This window comes from Falco punctatus (genome assembly GCF_963210335.1).
Source record: "Falco punctatus genome assembly, chromosome: 1".
Lineage (NCBI taxonomy): Eukaryota > Metazoa > Chordata > Aves > Falconiformes > Falconidae > Falco > Falco punctatus.
This window is the reverse complement of record NC_137580.1, coordinates 36,924,534-36,948,886: the sequence shown is the minus strand read 5'-3', so window position 1 is coordinate 36,948,886 and position 24,353 is coordinate 36,924,534.

Genomic DNA, 24,353 nt, shown 5'->3' with positions numbered 1-24,353 from the left:
CTGTGATATTTGGAGTTAATCAGTGAAACTAAAGTCCGGAGTATGAACCAGTATCATTAAGTCATTAAGCATAAGGAGCACTTGCTTAGCTGTGTGTTCCCAGCGTAGCAGTGACGTGTGGGCATCCAGAAACGTGCCAAGGAGTTGTTATGCTCTAGTAGAGATGGAGCATGTGCTGTCCCTTTAAGTACCTAGCTTTTAACACTTTTTATTATATGATTATGTGCTTAGTAACTGGGTTTCTTAGCTTGAATAATTAAATAGATGTAGAATATGCAAGTTAACTTTTATTACTTGTTTGTAAGTGAAAGCTGATGAGAATCCTTCTCATTTTGCAATTTTTCCTAGGGAGATGGACAATATTTTTCATATTTCCTAGAACAGACAGCCTCTTTTGTATTCTGCTGTTCAATAGGATGAACTAAGCTCTCTGAGATCAGCAAAAAAGGTGTTTGAATGACAGTAGACTATTAAACAGGATTAAAAAAGTAGCTAGCTACACACTTTAATAGAATAGATATTTTAATGGTGAAACATTCCTGTATAAGCAATTACATTGCTGAAAGTCCACAACCTTTTAATGCTCCTTTTATTATTTTCTATAATTTCATATCATATTTACAGTTACCTAGAATTCAGAAATCCCAATGAATAATATTTAGTATGCTTTCATTTCTTAGGAGGGATCCTCCTATACAGTCTTACCTTCTGTTGACCTACATTTGAAGTGCAGCGCTCTGCTGAAAAGCTGCAACCGTCTTGAAAAGCATTGCGTAAAATGGACTTACTGCTCAACATCCCCTCTTAGAGTGAAAAGTCAGTGAAAAAATAACATTCCTGCTTTTTCTTGTGAGCAACTTAGAGGCAATAGTCTTTAAGAAATACAGGAAATTTGCATCGTGTATTGTTCGAGGACTGGTTGTTGAACTTCAGAAAGAAAATTGAATTGTATAATTGCAGAAGGTGAGATGGTGCCCCAGCAAAAGGTGCATGGGCCCCAGCAAAGTGGGGTGGGGGAGTCTGTGTCCGCAGAAAGCCTCTCCTCAGCTAGTTAAGATCTGCTCAGAGGCAAATCAGACATACTGATTCCTTCATGCTGCCTAAGTAGTGCTGGTGAGTAGCATTGGAATGGAGCCTGAAATATGTACCAGGTTTTTTAGCTTTCCTGGCTGGCTGACTTTTCTTTGAAAGAAGCTTATTTGAAAGCAGTATTTACGTATGTGTTGACTGGCAAGGAACGCTCTGGATTGAAACAGTAGTAGCTGTGGGGATAGAGACGTTAATTTCTCCTCTGATTTTCTTTCTGAATGTTAGCTTCCCTGTAGGCAGAGTAAAGGTTCCTCTCTGGTACCAGTTCTGATTGGGTTTTCTTTAACCATTATCAGGGTTGGATGTAGAAATAGTGGTAGGTGGGAAAGAGAATGGAATAACAAACTTTGGACTATCTTAATCAAGATTTGTTGCAGACAATTGGAGGGGGATCAAGGGTAAAACTAATCTCTTAAGTCAGTGAAGTTATGGAAACTATTTAATAGTAGAACGACATGCAATCCAGTCATCAAACTGTGGTAAAGAAAGGGGAATGATGCTGTGCTTTGTGGAAATAATTTTCTGAGAGGGATTTCAAAGAGAAAGAAGTTAGATAAACTTTGGAAATGTTTTGAAAAATCTTGAGTCTTATTCAAGTACACAGTTTTTGAGGCTGGTGGAACTGCTAATTGAAACCATGTTATGATAAGAAAAGACTGCAGAACATCCTGGTGGGATGTGCAAAAAGCCATGAGAATTTGCCTGCTGCAGGGTGAGATCAGGCTGCAAACTTGGAAGAAAAATAGGACAATGTTATCCTTGAACCTAAGAGGGAGTTTATAATTTAATCAAAAGAAGCTTGCAAGAAATAAAGCAGAAGTTTTCGCGAATCATGAAAGAAAACTCTGTCTTAATTCATGTCCAGTTTTTGGAGAGAGAATTGTGAGAAATGAGAGAGGTGTGCTGAAGCCTGAAAGTAAGAATGGAAAATACCCAAGGAGAAGCAAAATATATTTTGTGCAGCAGGGGAAAGTACTTGTGAGAAGTTTTCCGTAGATATTTCTATCTAGTGACTAGAATATAATCTTGAACACAAATTAAATTTATATGCTTATAAATTTGCCCAGTCATGCAGAAACCAATATACTGTAACTAAAATTACAATAAAGGGTGTATGATCCAGCCACGTTGAACTTAGACTGATGTTTGTGTCATAGCTCGTGCAGTGGGGGAACACGCTTACTAAATATATCTGTGAGCTAGATGGGATTGCTTCTGGAAATAAAATTATGTATTCCAGGGCTGAAAATATGCCCAAAAAATAACTCAGAAAGACATGCTATCATAGAATAACAGGAACTGCTGTAGATGAAGTGTAGAGAAAAAAGCCAAACTAGGCAAAAGTATGGAAATTCTCTAGGACAGGTGTCCTGGTTTCAGCTGGGATAGAGTTAGTTTTCTTCTTAGTAGCTGGTGCAGTGCTGTGTTTTGGCTCTGATGTGAGCACAATATTGGTAACACGCCGATGTTTTCTGTTGTTGCTGGGTAATGTCTATACTAAGTCAGGACTTTTCCGTTTCTTGTGTCCTGCCAGCGAGAGGGCTGGAGGGGCACAAGAAATTGGGAGGGGGCACAGCCAGGACAGCTGGCCTGAACTAGCCAAAGGGGTATTCCATACCATGGGACATCAGGCTCAGTATATAAATGGGGAGAAGGAGGAGGAAGATGGCAACATCTGACATTGTGGTGTCTGTCTTCTTGAGTAACCGTTGTGTGTGATGGAACCCTGCTGTCCTGTGGATGGCCAAACACCTGCCTGCCCATGGGAAGCGGTGAGTGGATTCCTTGCTTTGCTTTGCTTGCGTGCGCGGCTTTTGCTTTACCTATTAAATTGTTCGTATCCCAGCCCTTGGGTTTTACATTCCTTTCCGATCCTCCTCCCCATCCCTCTGGGTGAGGGGGGGTGTGAGCGACCAGCTGCATGGGGCTTGGTTGCTGGCCAGGGTTAAACCACAACAACAGGCCAGATTCTCAGAAAGGAGGTAAATGATGCCGTTAAGCAAAGGGTAAAACTAATATTTAGCATGATTCAGTGTCTGACAAGGAATATTATTACATGTTTACATGCTGAAGGAAAGGTAAAAGTCTTGATCTAAAACTGAAGTGCTTGTGCGTCCTGTAACATGACGACTTTGTGGTCCTTCATATGGTTGTTATTTCTGCAGTCGTCAGAGTGCCACTCCTAAACATTTAATTTGATCCATAAATTCTTCACTGAATACTAAATGTGATAAATGCCCATATTAGATCCATTTGATCCTTATGACTTGCCCTACCAAAACACAGGGCATCCAGGGACTATTCTAGCGTGTGGTGCTGTCAGCTGAAATGCTGCCTGCTGCTTAGAAAACCTGATATCAGACTCTTGGTTGCTCTGTTTCTTACAACAGAAGAAACCCCAACCAGATCATATGTTATAGTGACAATTGACGTGACCTACTTAGCTGAACTTGAGGCCACTAGATAGATTAGGACGTGTTAGTGATTTTTCAGAACTCAAGGTGTTACAGAGAAGTATCTGGAATTTCAGCAGCCTAAGAGAGTGTTATCCATGGGGAAACCAAGTAACAGCTGTATGAGGGGCTGAGCAAAACACGTAGACTAAAACTGTCAAGGTACATCTTTTCATATGGATGGTGCTATCACTGACTGTCTGACAACTTTGATTTACATGTTGATTTATCAAGACTTTCCCTTTCTTTCAAAGAAGGGAATGATTAGAGCTAGATTAGAGTTAGAACCATGACAGATGGAGATCCTTGCCTGCATCTCATGTTGCCTTTTTTAAAAATGATTTTGGTTTATGTACCCAATAAAAATATATATAAATTATAGCTACAAGATCATACTGAGTGTTTTCCTTGATTGCTTTCACCTAAAATACTGCAGGATGTTCTTTGTAAGGCTGGTATCTAATATTACAGTGCTAATTGGATATGTTCTGTTCTCATCTGTATTTCCTCTTACATAACAATGAAGTACTTTTAAAATATAAGATATCAAATGTCACAACATTTTTTCTCATACTTTGTATTTCTAGGTGGGTTTTTTGAAATTTTTTTTCCTGCATCTACTAGTTCTAAATCAGCTAACTGTTTCTGCCTCTATAAATAAGATAGATACAAGCAAATCATCAAGAGACTACGTGAAATCTCTTTCTTTGTTGTGTCTAGTCCTCTCTTCATTACTGTTAATTATCATGGCAGGTCCATGGACAGGACCAGAAGGCTGTTTTGGCCTCAGGTTAATTTGGCTTGGGAGCTGTTCCGCTTCAGGACAAATACCAAGTTAATTTCTAGGAGAGAAGTTTGAAGCTGTGTAGTTTGGGATACTTCACACATTTCAGTCTCCACTTCTGAATGAAGTTTGTCCTGGTGCATGAGGAAAAGCCAAGAGATCTCAAACTGTACACCCCTCTTTACTTGGTCCTCTGGCACAGTAATGTAACAACGTAGTTCTGAATCTGGCTCACTAAATGCTTTTTGTATAGTGGTAATATACCATAAATGCAAAATCCCCCAATTGCAGATTCACGCAACTCAGCAGAAGTTTAACCTTCTATTTTAATGGTTTTCTGTGACAAACTTTTGGATTCTGGAGAGGAGCATCTCATGATCAACTTTTTATTTGAAATCATTTACATTGAGACACATGAAAAAATCTACTTAGATATTTAGCATCAAAAGCTTTTTGTATCTTTACTGTTATTGCTTCTGATTTTTTTTGAAATTTTGAAAAGAGCCTTAAGTTATCAAAGGGAAACCTGGCACTTTCCATCTCACTGTGGTAGCACAACAGGGAAAAAATGATTTTCCCACAAATTCTGAACTATGATAAATTGATTTCATAGAGGAAGCATCATTAGGCTGCTAAATTGCTTAGTATGTTTTTATATGTTGAAAGCTATTCTATAAGCACACATTATTACAGTTTTGGTTGTTGGAAAGAACTGTAGACCAAGTTTTGTTGTTCTGAAAGTCAGTGTTGCATTTGGTGAGGAGTCCTATGAAATAACATCAATGGCATGTTCCATTGTTCAGTGCAGGAGAAATATTAGAAGACAGATTTAAAGAGTGGAAATCTCAAGGGCTCTGTTTAAATGCATTTGAGCCTCTGGTTGCATGATCTTGTACAGCCGTGGATGTAACAGGATGATTTTCTCCAGGAAAAAGGAATGCAAGATGAATTTCATCTTGTAAGAAGTGTTTGAAAGGATGTTTTAAGAAAGGTGATATGCAAATATGATTGAAGTTGGTAATTAGCTATAAGTACTTGTCTTCTGGGAAACTGCACTAGAGTAGAAACTAGTATGCCACAGGCTGTCCCCCTCTGACCTCCCCCAAAAGGTTATAAAACATCTGTATTCTGAGATCCCAAGTGCTGATATTTTTGGCTTTCATGGAGGTTAGTTGATTTAATTATATTTAATTTATTGATTGAAATAAATTTAATTGATTTAATTATATTTAATTATAGTACTCAGTTTCTTCTTCAGAGTACTTTTGATTTATTAACGATTGTTGAAGACATTTGTCATACTCAAGCTGAAATTCTGTCCTCAGAGATGAGTGGCAGTATTGCCATGGACTTTCAACAAATTGATCTCTTATCTACTACACCCTCCTGTAAGCAGTAATTATATTGTATTAAAACAAGAAGTCAATGAGCCAAATTTTCAGTGAAAGGGTGAAATACTTAAGTCAGATCTTTGCTCATTAATATATTAACAGCATGGCTGGCTTTAGAATAATGTTATGTTTGCTTAGTTAAGGATTCAGAAGGCAGGAACTGGCAAATCTTGGTCTTGTGGATGTGTAACATAGTTCCTAATTAGATTAATGTGTACTGATTCTCAGATCATGCCATGTGATGTTTGACTGGCTAATTTATTATTTAGATTATGTTTTCAAGACTTTGTATATTTTGAAATCCATGGTTACATACAAACCCCACCTATATAACGTAAAGAAGTAAAATAATGTAAGAAGACAAATCTTTCTTACAGGGAAAAATATATCTTGTCTCTAGAGATATCTTTTATGAAATCCCTGCAAATGAATCTTTTTATTTCTCAAATACTTTATAATGATGCTACATGTGTGCTATGCAATTGTTTTTTGCATCTTGTTTAGAAAATGACACTGTGATTAGAGAAAATGATTGAGATTAGATTATGAAGATTGACACTCAATGTATGTAAAGTGCTTTGTTTTGATAGTTTTCTCTTTCGTCCTGAAGTCCTGCACTAGTGGTGTTTTTTTTTTGTGATCTCAATTACCTTTAAAGGGGGGGAAATGGTAAAGGTGGGAATAATTAGTTTGCTAACAGAGTGTAATTTTATGGTACCAGACTTACATCAAGTGCTGTCTAGTATTCCTGAAGTGTGTCCCCCGCCTCTCCCCACAACCCCTTCCAAAGCAGAGAAGAGTAGTAGAGACAAGCACCAGTGGTCACATTATAGTAAATTCTATCAGACTGTGGAAAGGGAGAATGGCAAGAAGTGTATAAGGCATTGATTCTATTACATTTTATCCATATTCTACAGTAATTTTGACCCCACAGTGATCATGGCAAGAGGTAAATAAACCCCGTATATAACGGAAGACTCCTTTTCCCAGGTCTGTTACTGCACTGGTGCTGGTTCTTTGATGCTGGCAATTCTAGTTTATTTGGTTGTTTTTTGTGGTTTTTTTTTTTTTTTTTTTTTTTTTTGAGGGGATCTAAAACAGAGCCAAACCTCAGATTTTCTTACTCAGTAGTTTAGAATATTTAAAAATATGTCCGATTTGAAGCCATAGACACCTTATTTAGAAGAAGAATCACACTGCTGCTTTAGGTATGTTCATGCCTGTGATTAAAAGCTTTTTACATATGCATCCATCTCCTTTAGCTGTTCTGCTGCCTCTGTTTGAGAATAACAGTGCTATCAAAGTGACAAAAGGCTAGGTTGTACTCCTAAGGGAGGTAATTATAGCAGCACAGAGCAGAAGGTAAAATTATCATTTGTTTGCTATTTTGTAATGCAGTACCAAATATTTATCACAGTATTAGTAAAAAAGCCATAAACTTTATGTAGATTTTAGAATATAACAATAAATGAACTTGCACTGCGATGAAAAGCTAGGTTTTCATGAGACCCAAAAGATATCTGTTCTAACAATGGTTTAGTCCCAGTACAAAATATTCAGGATACAGTATTTTGCTGTCTTGTTTTATACAAAAAATTGGTAGTTTCATTTGTAGGTATTCTTTCAAGTTTGGATAGGCTGTTCTCAGCCCAAGCTCTGTCAGGGCTTACTGCATCAGAAGGGAGATGTCGCACATATGTCAAAGGTAGGCAGTGCTTTTCATGTTTTGGAAAAAAGGTATCTGAAGAATGGTCTCTGTATATATTTACATGAAGTATCAGTGTAAAGGAATATTTTGCTAATCTGTAGTTATCTGGGATAGTCTGGACTGTGGCAGTAACAAGTCTGATCTTTCTTGCAAGTGAGAAAAGTACACCATATGTGCTTCATGAGAGACAGCTACGGTTTTATACCTCTTTTCCCTTATTTTCTGTGCTGCCCTTCATGCGGTATACACCACTGCAGATATTAATCCAGTCCTTGAATGTGCCCACTGCAGCTAGTTAAATATTAGTTCAGCTTGTAGATTACTTATTTCAAACAATATACTGGTGAGTTCTTTCCACCTTGCCACTTGATGCATACAGTGGTTGTACTTGTTTGAACAGAAGTTATAGCCACAGAAAGATGCAGACCTTGGTCAAATCATGTGTGCTGTTCGCACATGTGGAACTGAATGTTTGTTCATCCCTGGGCAGGCAGTGGGGCAGGTGGTCCAGGATGTCATCAAAGACATTTGCATTGCTCTGGCAACAGGCAGGCTTTGTACCTCAGTGGCATAGGAGAGCAGCCCAGGGCTTGCCTGTCCATGTGGTGGGGCAGCACCCGTCCCCCTGTGAACAGTGTAGGCGCGACCAGCTCTCTGACGGCTGCCCTCTGTCCTGTAATGCTTTTAGTAGCATTTTGGTGGGGGGAAGAGTTTCAGATTTGATAAGAGGAAGGTTAACGTAAAACATTATGCTTCACACAGCCAGTTTTCCTCTAGTAGTGAGTGGTTGTTCTGGTGAATGCAGGTCAAACACATGAAACTTCTTTTCTGTGGAAAAGTTAGGGAGATGTTTTCCACTGTACAGATGACTGTATAGTATATACATGTATAGTATATATGTATGCCTTGGTGAAGGCTGCATTGGATTTGTTTTCCTGTTCTACATTCCTCTGAAATCTTATTTGCTGACTGGTAAAACTTTGAGGTGTAATGTAACAGACCTTCAATGCAATTTCAGTACAGCAACTGTTTAAAAACTTCAATCTGGGAGTCTTCTACCGTGTTCTACACATACTTGTTGTGGCTCTATTGACAACGTATATGGCTTTTAAGGTGAGGCAAAGGGGAAAAAATAAGACATAAATAGGAGTAAGGATGTAGGTTCATATGCAACATTATGGTCCATATATTGAAGTGTTATTAATTGATAAACTTATGTTTGATGAAATCTTTAGTAAACATTCATGCTAGCTATTCATGAGTCATGCTCGTACACTGAAGCTAAAAAAAAAAAAAGTAATGCTTAGCTCTGTAGACCATTAATGACCTGATTGATGGATTGATGTATTGATTAAATTTTGTATATTATGCTAATACAGATCACAAAAAAATTCAAAATTATATATGATTTTGTATTTATTATACATCAACATTCTGTATATTTCATCAAATACAATTATTTTCTGTGCTTTATTACCTGCTTCTGATATCTTACAGAAGAATTCTGTTGGAAGAATTTTTTTCAACAGAATTTGTAATTAAAAATATCTAGCATCACATACCAGTAACGTACTCTAAAGTACATTACCTTACACTTAAGCAGTGCGTATGTATCCAGTGAGAAAAATTTTGATTTTCAGATCCCTAGGTTTAGGCACTTCTCTGTAAATTTTGAATTAAAATCTTTTTGAGCCATGAAGCACTTTTCAATTACATTATACTGGGAGACATATTTTCAGTAACTTTATTGATACAATTAATAAATTTCAGGTAGGATAGAGTAAGCACCGTAAGCAGTGATAGGTTCCAGGTTGTACTCCCAGATGGGGGCAGCATTGATTTAAAAAGAGAAACGAGAGTCAGGCAGTGCTGGATGGGTAGTTAAACTGTTCACTCTGAGTAGACAGGCTCCCAAATCAGACTAATGAATCGGTGGGTTAACAACATGTTATTCAGACCAGCATGCCCCATAATCATTGCTGTTGACCCATTTGTCTCTTTACACATTAAATTGATTTTGACCAAGGATTTATCACAGAGGAAACTATAATTCAGAAAAAAACTAAGAAAGCCAATCATGCTTCTTTCTTCTTTAGCCCGAGTGGATAATTTCTCCTTAAAATTATACTGCTATTGTTAATCCTGTCAGGAAATTAATTCTTGGCGTTGCAGCTTAAAATATTCTTCAAATATCACCCTGTGTTTCTCCAGTATTTCTTATTGCCAGTAATTGATTATGTCAAGAATTGCAAGAAGCAAGGCTGGTGCTGTAGAGATTGAAGGTGACCGAGTTTACTGCCAAGAGCCTGCAAAAGCATTGGCTTCTGGGCTTTGTGTCTGATGGTGCATTTTTGGGTTTTCCATAGCAAGAGAGGAGTTCCTTCTCTTTCGGTCAAACAGGTGTTTATGCTCACTTATCTGTCTCAGGGGACCACTGCAGCAGATGGAAAATCATCTTTATTAATCCTGGAAAATGGGAATACATTGAGCAAATGGCAGTTTGCTCAATAAAGGAAAAAAATAAATGGACAATTAAATTATATTTAGAGTGTGTTACAGGTATGGCTTAGATCATTTTCAAATTCTGGCACTTGCTTTGGAAGTAGGTTATCATCGTTTTTCTTCAGTTCATAAAGTTTAGTTGTATTGTCAGTATTTCCATAGCATAAAGATAAAAGCTGCACAAAAACTTAATGGATTTCTCATATCAATCTGAGGGAATTTTTTTGTGGGTTGTTTTTCTGTGGCTAGAGCATAGAGTGAGAGGAGACATCCCATTGCTGCTCCTGCAGAACTGCTGGATTAATGAGTCCTGAAACCGACTGCCAGTGGCTTGTTCGCTTGTTAACTAGAACAATCCATTCCTCATTCAGTCTGAAAATGGAGATGTGGCAATCAGATTTGCATCTTTGTTTTTATTACCAAGAACAGTGATCAAAGCCTGAGAATAAGTTGGTGACACTTGCTACAGAAAATTTCTTTCAAGCAGGTTAACTGTCAGCTATAAAATCCCCTTCAGGGACAAAAGCAATCTGGAGAGATATACCTGTAAAACTTTGCACTTGTGTGCATGAAGTTTTTGTGGAAGTGTATAGAAACCAGAGTATATTGGTATAGATATATTTAACAGTGAAAAGTGTCTCATTTGGATATACAAAGGCCTGCAGAAGTGTGTTATAAATCAGATGGAGTTGTGATCATGACCAGTAGGAAAATTACACATCCCTCAGAGATGCCTGCATTTGTAATTTGTGTGACCAGGTTTGCATGTGAAGGATCCAACCGAAGCGCTCAAGGCAATGACTTTCAGGTTTGTTATCAGCAGAGGCTGTTCTCCTTCCCCCAGATCTTAGCACTAATAAATGATAACGGTGTGTTCTCATGTTGAGCGCTGAGAAAACTCATATGCTGCATGTTATTTGCCCCACATATTCGTTGGCTGACTCTGAATATTGTGCATGTTCAGAAATGCCACTGTGTGCTCTGGGCCAGCTCACATAATGAAAACACGTGTGTCGCTGGTACGGCAGAAGGGACTGAGGTCTAGATAACACCGAATAAGGCTGAAATCCTTCTGGATGAGTGAACAAATTAACTGTTGGATACATGGGATTGCCTGCAGCAGGTGTAAAATTACATTATGTTCAACCTTTGTGTGAGAATTGCAAGAAGAGTAGTTTTGAGTTGCAATTAGGAGGAGAATAAATGAAAATACTTCCTAGGGAGAGAAAAGCTAGAGGCAAGTTGTGTAGGGAGCATGTTCATTTTGTTTATTTTGTATCTGGGTCTGCATTGCAGTGAGAGGTGTAATTATAGCATGCAAAGGCACACCTGAGTGGTCTTTATCCAGCTCAGGTGAACACTGATGCCTTAAGGCTATGGTAATATTGACTTCAGAAAGGGAGGAGGTATCCAAGGAGATTAGTGATTTCTTTTTTACTGAAAATAAGTCTAAAACTGTGAGAATGGGGTATTAAAAATGCAAACTAATATTCTTTAAAATAATACAACTGACATTAAACTTAAGAGCCACCTCCCTAGATGGGTATCTCGTGTGCAATATTATCCCTAGTATGGCTTAATAACTTCACTGTTCATGTGCTCACTGTTAGAAATGTTCTCAAATTCCCAGATGTTACTTATATAGTAAAAGGCAGATCTGAAGTGATAGCATTTATTCTTTTAACTGGTTATGGTAGGCAAGCTGAAGTTGTAAGACCAGTTTATAAACTTAGTACTTTGTTGGATTTTTTTAAGGGCATAAAAAAAAATCTGTTTTCTTTTGCATTGGCTTCATGAATATGCATATAAAAAAATCTACTGCAGATATTTCAAGGGATTGTGTGGCTATGCAAACCTGTAAAAAATGGAGGACCTAGCAGAGCACTAAATACTACAGTACACAGGAACAATATTTTCTTGCTCTCTTCCATTTTCATGGTAGATTCTTTTAATTGGAAAAAGTAAGCTATTAAACAGACATGGTTGTTTTGATTACTCAAAACATTCCCAATGTTTTATGCATGCAGGTTGATTGCAAATGTATCATGACTAATTTATTTCTCACTTAATGTTAGTCCGTTAACTAAAATATTTGTCTACCTGGACATTTTTTTTGATAATAAACTAACTCTGATTTTGTGCAACTGTATTTCAATTTCTGCATTGAAATACTGTTTACAGAATAAAGATGCTTTATCAGGTTTATCCTGGTGAAACTCCATTGACATTGGCCATATCTGACTGTTAAAGTCAACCAGGTTTTACTGCATGTAACTGACTCTACAGTGATCAGTGATGAAACACTAATGTTACGTTCTTTGTGGTTTCAGGATGTGAATAACATTAACTGATGTGTATAGCAGATAGATCTGGTTTTCTGTCCTATTTTCAAAAAGGAAATTTGTGCAAAATATAATTTGTCAACCATGTTTGCTGTATTTCACACTTAGGAAACTTCTCTTTACATCTGTTATTCAGAAAATCTGTAAAATTGTTCAGTTAAGCCTAAGGCATTTTATGAGGAAATCTATGTGCAAGGAAGACATGGCTACCTTCATATCTTTAATTTATCATATGTTTAGCAGTAGTAACATATACAACTCCTGGTCAATGAATAGCAGAAGAGGGCTAACTTGTGTCATAAAGCCTTATGTGCTCATATATAATGAGGCAGAAGTACGGGGGGCAGTATGTTGCATTTAGGCCTTTTATTTCATCTTTAAAGAAGAAATAGAGCTTATGTCTTTTTTTTTTTTTTTTTTTTTTTTTAAGCTACCAACTGATTTTCTCTTTTCATGATGTGTACAACATGCAGAGTACTGGTCCTTTCAAATGATGTCATATTTTTTGTAACATAAGTGAAACAAAATGTATCAGAGTTACAGCATGATGGTACCATGGCATTGTGAAAGCTATCAGGAAGTGAATTAAAATCAGAAAATACTAGAAAATTTCTGGTGGAACCTTTTTCATCACACAGGACTTAATAGCGTTGGTATTAATGAGGGATGTTGGTGACCCTGATCTGTATTCTTGCTCCCAGTCAGGGAGCAAAAGGCATTAAGATGTGGGAAATCTGGATCCAGGTGAGTGACCAAACGCTGGTTGCTGCTCTTGGCTAGGCTTCTCCTTAATTTTATGTAAAAGTCTTTGAAAAATGTCTGGCTTGTCCTCATATACAACAAAATAAATTTATCTGCCTTGAAACCTATTCATTGAAATGGTATGTTTATTTTCTGACGTGCCCAGTCATTTGAGCCTTGTGGTTGCTTTCAAACTCTCTCCAGGACAGTACCTCTCAAGGACAGAAACCTCTCCTAAGGGCACTGAAGCTGGACCATATTTTATTGTTTCTTGTCTCTTTCTCTTTCAGCAATGCAGGCCTCTGTCATAGATGGTTTCTACAGTTCTTTGCAGCCTTTCACCACTCATTTGGCGGTATGGAGAGCTGCTCAGTAAACTAGACTTAACAGTCAGTTTATGTCTAGGGGGGAAAAAAAAAGATAGAAATGCCTACCCCTTTTACCATTACTCCAAATTACATTCTGTATAAAGTGCTTAGTCTGACAAACCTTTCATATCCCTTAGGTGGCAGGCAGGAAAAGCCCAAAACAAGCCCCTTTTATCAGAATTTCAGGCAACTAAACAAATTTTAAATGGAAAAAATATTTAATAATAGTTGGTTTTATCACAGTAATGCAAATATCCTGGGTCACTGTGGGTGAATTGTAATGCCTTAACAGTAAAAGCTATGTGAAAATCCTAAGCTCATCAAAGCTCATTTCAATGAGGGTTTTCTTCTCGAGGCAGAACTCAGCCAAGTGTTTTCAGGAGGATTCGCTCAGGTCCAAAGCCCTCGCTCTGCCTGGATAGCATACACCGTAACATTAGGGCTACCTACCTGTGCTCTGTAATTTTCACTGGTCAGTATCCATTAAGTCTGCTAACTGAAAAGAATAATAACACCAGTAGCTTTCACTTCAGAAGCCATGAATTTGAACCAAACTTATCAACCCTTCCTAAAGATACGTTCCACTTAAAGCGTTTTGAACTGTTTCTCAGTTTGTAAGAAAAGATATGGTTTTTGGTATGTACTTTTTTATATTTTAACAATTTCTAGCATGATGGTTCATTTTTCTAACCAAAACTTTTCCTATTCTGACCTTAACTTTCCACCTGCCTGAAATTATAGCAAATGGTTTGCAAGACTGGAAAGGAATGGAGTTGAAAATTCTATTAGGAGTATCTCCCCCCCTACTTTTTTTTTCCTTGGAAACCTCTGACAGCAGTACCATTTTGTGGCCTGACATGAACATTTCCTAATCAACTTCTTTTCAAAGAATTTGAACTATGTCCATAGAAATTGCTCCGCTAAACTACTCAGTTTCTTCCCAGAAGTGAATGTTTCCGTGCCACAAAAAAGAGAACTTGAAAACCAATCTGGAATGTTACTAGCTATAACATGTCTTATAGGAATGAATACCAGAAGGTGGAGTAGGGAATTTCTCTGACATTTGCTCCTTGTTATATACATGTAGATGTTTAACTTGGCAGTCCGTGCAATGCATCATAAAATAGTGCTGGGGTCTCACTGAATTTTTATGGTTTCATAAGATATCTAATTAAGTGTGTCGTTGTCGTCGTTGTCATCCCCCCCCCCCCCCCCCCCCCAATGTAAATCTGCACCTCTTTCTACACATATAAGAAAAAAATGGAAGACAAAAAACTATAGAGTTCAGAAATGACATAATTTGCTAGCAAAAAGAGCAGCTATTTAAAACTATGGGATGATAGTTTCATAAATGAATGTCATGTTAGGAACATCATTATCTAAAGACCTTCAAAATTTTATTTTCTTATTTCATTTTTATTGGTGAAGATAAAAATGAGATGAATATCTTCTACATTAAAAAAATGTACTGCCCTGACTTAATCTCTTTATATAAGGAGATTTAACTAAAACTTCTGTCTTCAATTTTTGAAGGAGGCTCTGTGGTAAGGTATGGCCTTTTATCTTTTTATAAGCTTACCCCTAGAGCACATACCACTGTGTGGAACAACATGAAGAAAGACGTTTGTATGACACCTTGAAAATGTAGGGGGGAAAATTTAATATTATAAGTCGCTTTGACGTTTGCCAGGGTAAGTTTGTGCAGGGATGGTGACTGTGTGGAATTTGACCCATCAATAGAGCTGCTCTAAGTCTGAACTAATGTATAGCTGCATTTTGTGTAGTGTTGGGTATAGCCAGACTTGCACCAACGTGGAAAAGCAAAGGATCAAACAAATGCTCTTTCCATCCTTTCGCTTCCACTCCATTGATCCTTAAGGTGGACGCTACAGCTATGAGGGCAGCTTTTTGGTGAACCTGATATGGGCAATGCTCTACTTTATGCCTTAGATGTTGTGTTCTCATCTTACTGGTTATCTTCCTCATGATGAAAACAAATACTACTTTTCCATAAATTATGAATTTGATACGTTTTAAGGAGCACTTGAAAGCTTTGTGCTGTGTTCTGTTTGTTTCTCTTACTCATCACTTTTCATGTGTCCCTTCTTTTACTGTCTTAAATGCAGGAATGAGCCCAGTGGCTTTTGCAGGTTAAGAGTGTTGTCAGTGCCATCCTGGTAATGGTGAAATATGCTTTATAGAATTCCACTACAAAAGGTCTGCAGGTCTGCTGTTGTAAAAAATGTGATTGTGCATTGTTTTATATGTTATATAGTACTGGAAGTTTTGTAGGTAATTGATCATATGCAGTTGATGCAATAATCTGCTGCTACTCCATGCAGCTAGGGGCAGCTAGTGTTCCTTAGATAAGCTTTGTGTGAGTAAAGTAGATGACTTTAACAGAACCTGCTGGATGAGTTATTGTTAAAAGATTAGGAGCCCCAAAAATTTGAAGGAAGAAGTCTCTAGGAAAACAATTGCAAGTTGTTAGATAAAAGAATTATAGTAATGTTACGTTATCCGTAAACTTGATATCTGCCTAATTATTCATAATGTTACACTCAGAGGGAAATGGAAGGGGGAGGTAAAGCAGGCTATTACAATAAATGTTGGGAGTTAGTGGAGGAATTGTTCTGTCTCCATTTTTGCTGTAGACTTCCTGTGTATTGAAGTCTTGCTACTGCTCCGTAGGGCCAGCGTCCAGCTGTATAAATGAGACAGTTAGCTTTTACCTGAAATTGAATGTACAAAACCTTCATGGATGTTCATTAAAAAATAAAATCAGATCTTAAAGTGGGTGAGTCATATCTGTTTACTGCTTTATGCCACCACAAAATAAACGGATTAATAAAGTAAACAATAAAAAACTGGATAGGAAGTCTTGTTCTGGAGAAATGTTAGAAATAATAAGAAAATTCAATCTTTCTTTGACAATCATGTCTGAAAGCAGCCTGTTGTGCCTGAGTTTTACAAGGTGCTGAGAGCCTGATGTAACATTGTGTGTTGTATGTGCTACGATATCCACAGCCTTAGGTCTGAGCTGAAGAACAAATGTCAACTGTGGACAGTTTTCTGTACCAGATTTAAACTGTCCTGAATTGTACTTCTGCATTTGCTTTTTAGGTTAATACACGCAAAGTGGATGCAGTGCATACTTAGACTTGTATGAATGTTAGTTTTATCTTCCATACTATTACAATCATAGCCCAATCCATTTTTGTTAGACATTATAGATAAATGATACTCTAGAGGAGGGAAATCTCATTTAGAACAGAATAAGCTGTCAACCCACTGAAGTGTCAAATGTAACTTATTTGTGCACAAACTTAGTCCTCAAATTTGATCATGGTTCTAAATTGATCAAACTTTTTAACCTATTAAATTTCCTCTATATTTCTGTTCACTAAGAGGCAATTGCTAAAGATGGTGTTTAAATGCTAATGTGAATCTGACATAAGGTTGGTTTTTTTTGTGTGTCGTTGTTTTTTTTTTTTAACTTCTCCCCATTCTGCTCATGTATTTTCTAGTCAATATTACTGCAGCTGCCTCTTTTCATTGAGTGTAGGTGTCTTACAGGAAAACAAAGTTCCGAGGGAATTCACCCTTGGGACACAGTCTACTAAATCAGAGCTGGAGAAATTAGAAGTGGAGAGTAAAAATGCAAAAAAACCCCCAAAACCTAGTGTAGGTGAAGATAGGGTAATTGCAGTCCACATGAGGAAGCAAGTACTTTTGCAGACTTGGTTACTGACTATGTCACAAAAAGACAAAATGCAGCCTAATGGCCCAATTTCCAGAAATAGGAGCTCTTTACTTGAGTGCACACAGTTGCATATCTTAAACCAGTTGTACAGACAGGCATTTGCCTGCACATAGCCATTGAGATACTAACCGTAATACCTAAAAGGCTTTCATCATCATGGCAGAGAATCTACAGTGTGATTTCAGGGAAATAAAATGGAAAAATGGCTTGATCAGAACACATTAAATTTCTTTTTTTTTATATATATAAATTTGCCTTGAAGCAACAAATTACAACAATAGCACTTTTGCCTTTTTCTTCCTTTAATGTTAAAAATAAGAGGTATTTGCATACATACAACTGTATCCCAGATGTTTTAAGTTCTTTTCCTGCTTGTATACAAGGAAAATTGTATTGCAATAAATGTGTCTATTGCAATAAAAACTGTCTTTAGTGATGGGGTGGAGAAAAAATGTACTAAATGTCTTTCTATCTGAATGAACTACTTTTTTTTTTTTGAAGTCTTTTGTAATTTTGTGAAGTCTTTTTTTTTTTTTTTTTTTTTTAAACCTTCTGGGAGCTATTGATGTGAATGGAAGATAAAGCTGTTTAAAACTAGTGTAGTATATGACTCCAGAAATCAGGGGAGTAACTAGCTTTAACACTGTAGAATGTTTACTGTTAATTCTACATGCTAGTTACTTTTGTTTCAAACTCTGTGCCTGCTGTTGAATGTGGATAAGAGAAACACAAGTCTGAGTTATAGTCACTTACTGAAGCTAGAACGTGGTAAGCAAACATTATGCTACTGTGAATGTTCGGTTTAAACTGTGCACTTGCATTTGGAGTTCCTACCAGAATTGACTGAGTATGTTTTAAGCAAGTTACTGCAGCTTTACCTTCCCATTGAAATAAAGCCTGTTATTTTAATGCACTGATGAGTTTTTAGAAGCCAACTTGGGGATGTCAGAAGTCAGTATTGTGGAAGAGATGATTCTCAGCTGGGAGCAATGGGTAGCAGCCAACATCAGTAGCTTACTCAAAGCAGTTTGATGTGCTCACTGGTGGGACCTGGGATCTTTAGACTTTCTACCAACCCTAATTCTATCCATTACTGAGCCACACACAAGTAATCCAACAGCCATCACCCAGATGGAAAATTTTCCCCCAGTGGAGTTACCTTGAGAAATTTTTCATTTTGTCAATGTTTGGGGCTTCTCTAACATTCAGCCTGAAATAAGGGCAATCAAAGGGCTATGCAGGCTGCAGCAAGAGCTTGGCTGTGTTTGGGCAGTGGCTCCGAGGTTTATTGCTTAAGGCTCAGCCAAGTGCTTATGGTGGAGGGAAAGCTCTGAGTCTCAGTATTAGTGGGGCTGAAGAGAGGCTGTCAGAGAATTAAGGTAACGTCATTCTTTTCAAACTTGTCAGTTTTTGAGACAAAATAGTAAAGAGAAACCAGGGGAGTCAAACACTGTTTCTGTTCCAGAGAGATAGATAGTTTTATCTCTCATTCCATCATAATCCTGTTAAATTTTTTTGTGGTTTTGTCTTAAGTCAGGTTTATAAAATATTCATTCTAGGTACTGTATGGAAAACAGGGGTAGGAATAGCTTTTGGCAGAGAAGCGTGTATGTTCAGAAATCTGTTTCTGATATGCGCTTTCTTTCCTATTCTTGGTTTTGTCTGTACTTGTGATTTTGTAAGGTTCTGAATATAATGTTCTTGGTTCAGATGGGATTTCTGCTTTTTTCCTCTCTTATGCTGTGGCCATGTGATCTCAGCTGGAGCCTGAGATGTGGATGTGTCTGACAGCATCCCTTAAGCAAGGGACAGTGAGTGAGAAACAACTGATGACCTTCACATTATTGTCTGATAATTAAAGCTGTGATCTCATTAACCCTCATTGCCATCACATGGTTCTTCTCCACCTTTCTTACTGGAGTTCCCTTTCTTAACCAAAATTGCAAGGAATTGGATAATTCTGGACTAGAACTTACTGGGATGCTTTAAAAACTCCTTTGCTCTAGTACCGCCATATGACATTATCTTCGTTACCTCTAGTGTTACTAGTTTTATGTATTTGCCATCCTAAATTTACACTGGAATTATGCATTGACTTTAGAAATACAAAGTCATTGAATTCCTCCAAAATTTGCTTTGCTTAGGAAGAGAGGTTTTTAATGCCTAAAATGTGATGGAGGCAGGGACAACTTAGGAAACACTATTCAAGAAACTGACATAGAATGACTGATCATACAAATGTGATTATAGTGAATATCTTCTTGCCTTACCTCTATTACTGCTGATGGGATTCTAAATAATGTGATGCTTCCCTTACTGAGTCCAGTCTTGTCTTCCTCCCTTATTTTTGATGTTTTCTCAAGGATTTAAGGAGGAAGGGAAGGGATTAGTCTTTAATGACACTCTTTATTCAGGCTGCAGCACTCTGTTTTCTAATTTAGGATGCCTTGCCAGAATCCTTCTTAGCCAAATTCTGAAGTACCAGCTTTAGATTTAGTGTCAGTAGTTAGGAAAATGACTTGGAGTAACACCACCACCGATACTCAGCTTGGTGCAATTCAACACTAGGGATTCCAAAGCAGGAGGAAGAGAGTTTCAGGGTAGTTACTGTTTAGGGTGGGAGTGAGAGAAGGAATAGAATAGGGAGCAAAATTATGTGAAAATGACAATTTCACATTTTCAAGTGATAGAAATAACATTTCTTTATTGTGGGAAAACAAATAGGAGACTGTGAAAAGCATGACATCTTCCCATAACTAAGCTGTTCCTAAGCATATTCTTTTCTGTACAACAATGTAGATTCAGCCACACAAAGGCTGTGGCTTATTTTGATTTTATAAATCACCACATATGATTAAAATCCAGAAAATTTTCCCAAAGAGTGCTGATGATCTTGCTTTTAGTACTATAAATTCTACAGAGAAGTTTTGTCTTGTATGTAGTTATTTAAATGAGAAGTATATGTAATGATTATCATTATATGATTATATAAAAAATATATATGGTATATATAACGCTAACCTTTCTATCTCCCTGTTAAAGATGAGAACAGAAGAGTTTTTCTAGCTGTGTATGAGCTGTATAAAGTAAAATCAGCTGTATAAAATGAAGATTACAGTGATACATTTGAACTCTGAATGATGATCCTTCAGCCTTTTTTTCTGTCCAGTAATGCCAGAAGAGACCTAAAAGATATTAGTCCTTATGACCTGCATTGAGCAAAACTTTTAAACACATGCTTTATTTCAGTCCTGCAGTTTTATTTTCTATAGTTCTTTAGGGGCTGCTGTTAGTACAGAAAATAAAACTGCAAGCACAAAGTGCAGCCTGAGCCTGTCCTCTGTGGCGCTGAAGCAGCTCAGCTGCCTATGTTGTGCTGCCTGACTAGATGGACTGCCTCCAGGTAAGCGTGGCAGCCCAGTCTAAATAGGTTGTACTATTCATCTTGATGCCTCCCTCTTGCAGACTGATGTGATTACACTGATGTAACAAGCCTAGTGTTAACATTTTGGCTAACGGGCTCAGCGCAGCTGGATCTTCCTTTGGATTAAACCTTGTGGGACTAAGCTCCCAATGGTGAAGGTATGGAAGCATAGAAAAAAAAAATGGTCATAGGCAAAAATATACCTTATAAGAGCTATGCAATGCCAACCACTTAAATACAGTCCCAGATACTTCAGTGATTGCATCCTGACTTGCGAGAATGAAGTTCTACTCTATTCTACTAATGGAAAAGAATAAAAATCCCTGTAAGATAAACCGATTGAATGCAGTATCTGATGTATTTTGACCATCCACAAGTTTTTGATAAGATGAAGCAATTTAAAACCTGAGTGACATTCTTGTATATTCAGAAGCTTGTGATGTGTCCTTAGTGACTTGCAGTATGCAACTGTTTAAAATTTAAATTAGATTTTAAAAGGAATCATTTAATAATTGTTTACATACCCAACACTTCTAGTTCTAAAGATATCTGCCACGATGGGAAAATTTAAAGTAAGTTAGATATCTTATGTATTTATGCCTTTGAAATTTTTCTCTAAATAAATTTTAGTTCTTGTGGCTGCAGCATATGTCTAATTTTTCTTTGATTTTGCCTCTGTTGGAGAGATTTCCTGTAATCAAAAAACTTAAAGAAAAAATAAAAAGCCTCTTAAAGGATTTTAAAAATCTGAACACATGGGAGGAACATGCTGTTTTCCTCTGACTTTTATAGTTAACAAAGGTCTAAATTGTGGAGAAAACTTTTAGCTTTAGATGCTTAATGTTATATCTGTATTCTAGAAAAACAGTGTTGTTGTCTTGTCTTCCATCTGTCCTTAGCAGTACTAAGACACTTCTTAAAGGACCATGTTAGCCTGTTGAGTCCATTCAATACCTGCTATGGGAGACCAAAGTAATACTGAAAGTATTCTTTTAGGACTGCGAGTATGCCTTTTATGACTGCTGGTGTAGTAGCAACCTAAGTTACACAAGGAGAACACCACAAATCTGAATAGTGTCAGGAATAGAGTTTAAATCTTTCTCGTTTGGCTTGTTTCTTCTGAAATTGTAAGACCTGATAGCAGAAGGTAATTGATAATTCATCAGCATTAATTGCTAGAGGCAATAACATGCTCTTGCTTTCCTGATTTTAGTGTTTTGGTTTTTATTGCAACTTTAGTCCATGTCTCTTCGGAACAAAAGAATAATTTGCACACTTGGTGTTGCACATGAGCTGGCTTTCCTACACCTGCTGCAGATGGGGGTCCTCTTTTATTAGTCATATTTTCTTACTGTGATGCTTGCAATAGAGAGTCAAATTACTGCTAATCATGCCAGAAGTTTTAATAAATAAGAAGTTATTTATAGGTTCAGACTGAGAGTCAGCTTTCTTAATGATATAAATCAGCGTGGTTTTTTTTAGCTGAGAATGTGTGCTTGCATGTGACAAAGTTGTTGACTCAAACCCACCTTTAAAAGAATTTTGTTCCTATGGCAGTCAAGCAGAACAGAAGGCCTATGTTTGGATATGTGCTTTGACATTGGGTTTGAGACATTGCTCTACTGTGTGGCTATCAAAAAGAAGCTTCTCTGACATTTAGTGGTTGTAGGAATGGCTTTCAAAACAAACCAAGTAATTACCAGCAGATCTAGGAGGACGGTGAGGGAAAAGGAAGAAATAGTTCAAGACTGAATATCTATAATTAGGTGCTTAATTTACTAAGAGTGAAAATGTGTAGTGTAAATGACTTGATTAGTGGAGTTACCGAGAACCCACCTGAGTGTACTCAACAAGCCCGTTTGGGTGCTGGAATTGACTGCCTAGCTTTAGAAATATAGATGTCTTCACCTTAGCTTGGTTGGAGGAGTAATTCCATGTTTCCCAAGAATGCTTCAGCTAACAGATGAGAGCTGTTCATTTCATGCCAAACCTGGATCTGATAGGCTGATAAAACTGTAGTACTTTGGATCTAGTAGTGGCAATCCATAATGAGATGATGAGATGTTGTTAGTGATGCTAATGTTATTGAGACTTGGGATTTGAGGAAGCCCAAGGAGTGCTGAGAAGAAAGTGTTGAAAAAATTCCTTCCTGTCATCTTATGTGTTAATATATGAGCAGGAACACCATCCAGTCTCAGGAAAGAAAGCTCTAGATTATTTAAGACAGCCAATTGCTTCAGTGTCCTTGACCCAGTTGTAGTCCATCTCTCGTGCTTGTGGGGAAAAGGTTATCCTCACAACAGTCCTTTAGTAGAAGTTATTTACTGGTGAGGAGAGAGGCCAGAAAATAACCTTATTCTTCTGTAGGGACTTTATGAAGTATTTATTATAATTGTCTTAACAACCTGGAAGTTCACAACCATTTTGGGTAAAATGAACAACCTGTTATCCAAAGGGACCCAACAATATTAGCATGGAGGCTGGAATAGACTCCTTGCCCAGTCAGGCCAAATGCTACCCCAGGAAAGCTGAATCCAAGCATAACTCTTAGTGGGATGGGTAGGGAAAGAATTCTTTCTTCTTTAAAAATCATAAATCCACCATCTGAGGTAAGCTGTTTCAGTGTTTATTCATTTTCACTGTTAATTTAGAAAGTTTCCACTTTTTGCAGTCTAACTCAGTTTAACTCCAGCTTGAAATTGCTAGTTTTTGTATCCTTGTCAACAGATGCTAAATACATCATCTACCCTGAGTAACAGATCTTTTTCTCCCCATAATTCTATATGAAGCGATAACCACCTTACAGCCTTCTCTTTGGACAGTGGAAAATGGACCTGAGTTAAAAAAGCTTTTCTTCGGAAGCTTTCTTCCAGGTGCTAAAAACTATGATTTATGAGCCTGTACTTCCATTATCTTGGACAAATATTTATTTGCCTAACTAGGCGATTTGCCTAGCTATGCAGTTTTGCAAATGTTGGTATGAAACCAGTCCCTCCTTTCTGCATTTCATAACTTTTATAAAAAAATCTGTCCCTTACTTAAGCATGATATGATTTGGGATATTTCACATTTGTAAAGAGTAAACCAAATTCTCCACATCATTATCTGTATTGATAAGAATGATCTGCTATGATTTTAAAACACTCAATCTCTAAAAATACCTTAAAAACAATTTGAGACTTTAACTCAGTGTCCTTATTGCTACTTTATTTTTCATTATCTTGTGAGTATGGTCATTATACTGTGTATATATGGATGTGAGAAAAATTTGAGAGGTTTGGTTAAAAGAGGCACTGGAAAACATTTCAGCTATTTAATGAAACCATACAGAGGAGATTTTAACAATCTAGTGTTTACACTGTAGTGTGAGCTTCTAGTTGGGAGTAACTGGTAACAGGAGAGCCTGTATTACTGTGATTGCAACACACAGTCTTTATCTGGAAATTACTATTAGTGTTCTAAAAGCATGATATTAAAATACCATTCTCCCACTTCTTTTAACAGCCTGTAATTTGTAATTTCAAATGTAATGATTGAGACAAACTTGGCATTAGAAGCATGCAGTCAACCTAAAAGGCACTCTACTTAAAAGCAAAGTCAAGCCATGTCAGATGATATCTCCTCCTGTTTTGACTATGTACTAGAGCACATTTTCTCTTGCCTCCATTCTTGTCAGAAAAGAGACAGTGACTAATATCCAGCTTCTGTAAGGAACAAGATATCTGGTTAAATCTAAGCAGATGAATAGTCTGACTGAAATCAGTGGGACTACTTGATAGCTGGGAAGA